Raw genomic sequence first — 5,030 nt, forward strand, 5'->3', positions numbered from 1 at the left:
CCAACCTGTTAATAGCCCTATTTAATAACCGATCTTACTCTAATTTAGCGCAAGATAACCTTCTGTGGTATCAACGAAATGTGGAAAATATAATCCAAATCGGTTCAGATTTAGATATAGCTCCCATATGTATGAATCGATCGATTTTCCTAAATTTGGAAATTGTACTCTTATATATTAACCAATGTTGCTCAAATTTACATGTATTAGCCGATCATATATAGACTTACATAAATCCATTGCCCTATTTTCAGAAATTTATTACCACACTACTTGAGCGATTTCCTCTTTTTTAATAATGGACTCAATATTAGTAGCATACTAACTCTGTAGGTTCAGAATCAACTATAGCTCCTAATATCAGACATTTCTGTTCAGATTGTGATAAAACTCCCATGAACCCTTTAAGTTTTTAAATATGGAAATGCGGTTTTTGCCCAAACCAATACCATTGATACCCCACAAACAATGTTCACTAATTCAGTAGGGGTGGTTTAGGGTATGACATAGTCGGCCCCGCCCGACTTTCTACTTTACTCACTTGTTTATTTTATCAAAAAATTTAATTTTTCTAAATTTTACTGGGTATAAAACACATTAAGGGGCGAATAGTGTGAATTTAAAACAAGTATATACGGCCGTATGTTCGGCCAGGCCGAATCTTATGTACCCTCCACCATGGATTGCGTAGAAACTTCTGCGAAAGACTGTCATCCACAGTCGAAATACTTGGGTTGTGGTATCTTAAAACTTCTTAACATCGTTTTCTAAATTGTGAGTTAGTCCATACGTGGTATATACTAGACAAAAAAGTTATGTATAGGTAAGTCTACAAATAATTACGAATCGATATGGACTTTTTGCACGGTACGTAAGAGCCAGAATTGAAATATGGGGGTCGCTTATATGGGGGCTATATACAATTATGAACTTGATATGGACCAATTTTTGTGTGATTGGAAATCGATTTATCTAAGGGATACATATAACTATAGACCGATATGGACCTAGTTAGGCATTGGTTGCTAACGACCATATACTAGCACAATGTACCAAATTCCAACTCACTCGGATGAAATTTGCTCCTCCAAGAGGCTCCAAAACCAAATCTTGGGATCGGTTTATATGGGGCTATATATGATTATGGACTGATATGGACCACTTTTGGCATGGTTGTTAAATATCATATACGATCACCACGTACCAAATTTCAAGCAGATCGGATGAACTTTGCTTCTCCAAAAGGCACCGGAGGTCAAATTTGGGGATCGGTTTATATGGGAGCTATATATAATTATGGGCTGATAGGAACCAATTCCTGCATGGTTGTTGGATACCATATACTAACATCACGTACCAAATTTCAACCGAATGGTAAGAATTTTGGTCTTCCAAGAGGCTCCGGAGGTCAAATCTGATGATCGGTTTATATGGGGGGCTATATATAATTATGGACCGATGTGGACCAATATTTGCATGGTAGTTAGAGACCGTATACTAACACCATGTACCAAATTTCAGCCGGAGCGGCTGAAATTTGCTTCTCTTAGAGGCCTCGCAAGCCAAATCGGGAGATCGGTTTATATGGGGGCTATATATAATTATGGACCGATGTGGACCAATTTTTGCATGGTTGTTAGAGACCATATACTAACACCATGCACCAAATTTCAGCCGGATCGGATGAAATTTGCTTCTCTTAGAGGCCTCGCAAGCCAAATCGGGGGATCGGTTTATATGGGTGCTATATATGATTATGGACCGATGTGGACCAATTTTTGCATGGTTGTTAGAGACCATATACTAACACCATGTACCAAATTTTAGCCTGATCTGATGAAATTTGCTTCTCTTAGAGGCATTAGCGTTGCTAGACAATTTTCCTAGGGGGGGCTATAGCCCCCCTAGCTAAAACTTTATAGACTGAACTTATAGGTTCAACTAATGTTTTATTTCATAAAATTGAATAAAAAAATAGACATAAAAATAACTCGACAATCAATTTATAATAAAGCAACTAAAAGTACCCTACGGGAAATTGGTGCAAATTGCCACTGACGGACCTATCACAGAACTGGTACCTGTGCTCCAGTTAGTTGCAATTTTCACATTTAGTGAAATAAAATTATCAGAATAACCTGTTGTTCGACATATTTCAAATTTTTTTTTCATTTCGGGTTCGATTAGGAGCCCAAATTGAAAGAGATTTCTAAGAGTTTGTCCGAGACTGGTTCCTGAGGACCTGTTTATGGGTTGCTCCTGCTAAATTGTCCCAGGACGTGTTCTTTGGGATGAGTCCAAGACGCGTCCTAAAATGTAAGTTTACTCCGTCAATGACAAACCCATGTTAAAGTGGACGGTCCCTTCCATACGTTTTGATCAGAACTGGGACTGATCCATACACACCTGGGACTAGTTCTGTACCAGTTCTGTGGTTGATCCATTTCCCGTAGGGTAGTTCCACACTTTTCCCAGCAAAAAATTGGGAGTTGTTCTACAGGCACAACATTAAAAGCACTTCCAAAAATGTCCTCACAAAGAAGTTAACTATTTTAACTACACAGGAAGTTTTTTACTTCATTTTTTATATTTTAATGCGTAATTTTTTGTTTTCTTTTTTCATATAGTTTAAAAAAAAAGAGTAAGAATAAACAAAATGGTAAAAATTATTCAAATTTTGCCACAAAAATGCTAAATCCATTATAGAAAAATCGATAATATTTGAAAAAACGTTTCAAACAAGCGTTAGAATGCATTAGAAATCATAAAAAAGTATAAAAATTATTTATTTGGGAAAATATCACAAAATTTTTAATTCACATTCAAAACACTGAATTCAGATCAAACCTTAAGAAGTGATGCAAATTCATTGCAACGGTTGTTGAAACGGTGGACATTCGTTCTATGACAAGTTCATATTACATTCATCGCTTCTCCGCCAATTTTGTACCACTTCCAGACCCAAAAAGAACATGTTCACTTCTTTTTTGGCGACGCTTTTTGGCAGCATTATTAAGATATTAATTTATGAAAGAATAGTTTTAATATCAATTACTATTTTTTATTCAACTAAATCATAAGTTCAACCACAGCTTTATTTCATAAATATCAGACTTCTACCACAACCCAAGTAATTCGATTGTGCATGAAAGTTTTTAGTGAAACTTTGTGCGTTCTACGAGTATATACTTGTTTAATTTTTATAAAAATGTAAAATCGTAAATAGGTTTTCAAATTCTGGGGGGGCTAAAATTTTTCTGGGGGAGTCTAAGCCCCCTCCCCAGAGGCCTTCCTACGCTTATGCTTAGAGGCCTCACAAGCAAAATCGGGGGATCGGTTTATATGGGGGCTATATATGATTATGGACCGATGTGGAACAATTTTTGCATGGTTGTTAGAGACCATATACTAACACCATGTACCAAATTTTAGCCTGATCTGATGAAATTTGCTTCTCTTAGAGGCCTCACAAGCCAAATTTGGGAGTCCGTTTATATGGGGGCTATAGGTAAAAGTGGACCGATATGGCCCATTTGCAATACCATCCGACCTACATCAATAACAACTACTTGTGCCAAGTTTCAAGTCGATAGCTTGTTTCGTTCGGAAGTTAGCGTGATTTCAACAGACGGACGGACGAACGGACGGACGGACATACTCAGATCGACTCAGAATTTCACCACGACCCAGAATATACATACTTTATGGGGTCTTAGAGCAATATTTCGATGTGTTACAAACGGAATGACAAAGTTAATCCATCCTATGGTGGAGGGTATAAAAAATGGCATTTGTGCCGGCCAAATATTTTTGCATAGGCGCATGTTTCGGGGCACCGACCGTTACATAGAGATGCAAATGGAAAATGAAAACTAAATTGTTTAGCTTTTTTTATATTTTATGAAGAACGAATGCGAAATCAATACTGTGGATGCTTAATATTAATAATAATCCAGGCAAATCTTATGAAAATCTTCTCTTATGTCCGGTTTAGCAGCACTTCTGAATCCAAAAGAATAGCTGGGAATAAAATATAATAATAGCGCTATTCACCCTAATGCATTGACAAATGATGTTACGGTATCGCATACCCACTGCTGCATACTGATGACAATTGGCTTGTATTGTTGGTGCTTGTAATTAACTATGACGCTCAACTATATGCTCGATAAAAATGAGAGTGTTACGCTGAGAGTTCTGTTAAAATTCTGAGCACGTAATCCCACGCCGATCGTTTTCTTCGTACATTGGACTGTAGTGCAACTCGCATTTGCTGAATCGATTTTTGTTGGTTCGTTCAGTTTCCATATTTGTTTAGCAAGTTCGACGACGTTTGAACTGTTGTTGAGAGTAAAAATATGAAAGTTAGTAATTCGGAACGTTTTACATTTATATTATTGTTGTTTGTTTTTTTTTTTTTTAAGGTAATGTTTGTCAATCGAACAACAAAACTAATATGAATTGATAAGAATCCCCCCACACTTACATATGTTAAGCCACAGCTATTCCAGTGTACGTAGATTGGAATGGGTAATATTTCTTAGGAACCTAAACCTAACCTTACCCCATTTATATATGATTTTTAAGTGATTACAAGAGGATAAATATAGTAGACTCTCGAACAAGTTACATTATTTATTAACTAAATTGAAAAAGTGCTATAATAAACAAATTTTTGAAAATAACACTTTAAATGTGTATCAGTTGGGACATCTTCCCAAGCCATTACTTTTAATATAAATTCTAAAATGTCCTTCTAGAAAAAAAAACTTTATTTTATGCAAAGAATTTGGGGTTTCTCAATTTTCCAAAATATTTGAGAATTGTTTCTATTCATTTCTTGTAATACTTGGAATTTGGGATAAAACATGTAATGTTACAGTTCAAAACATCTTTACATAGAGCTAGAATTGGCTAAAATAAAAAACAAGTAAATTCAGCCAGGCCGAAGCTTATGTACCTTTCACCTTGGATTGCGTAGAAACTTCTACTAAAGAAAGTCATCCACAATCAAATTGCTTGCCATAGGT

The 5,030-nt window shown here is 36.0% G+C and overlaps 1 long non-coding RNA gene across 1 annotated transcript; it reads left to right on the forward strand.

Annotated features, from left to right (window-relative positions):
* The first annotated feature begins 4,269 nt into the window (after nt 1-4,269).
* Nucleotides 4,270-4,685, forward strand: LOC142237161 (uncharacterized). The gene is made up of 2 exons (XR_012722372.1): nt 4,270-4,364; nt 4,425-4,685. It is a non-coding gene; the product is annotated as an uncharacterized LOC142237161 (long non-coding RNA).
* The last annotated feature ends 345 nt before the right edge of the window (nt 4,686-5,030 follow it).

This window comes from Haematobia irritans, chromosome 4 (genome assembly GCF_050003625.1).
Source record: "Haematobia irritans isolate KBUSLIRL chromosome 4, ASM5000362v1, whole genome shotgun sequence".
In the NCBI taxonomy this organism is placed as follows: domain Eukaryota; kingdom Metazoa; phylum Arthropoda; class Insecta; order Diptera; family Muscidae; genus Haematobia; species Haematobia irritans.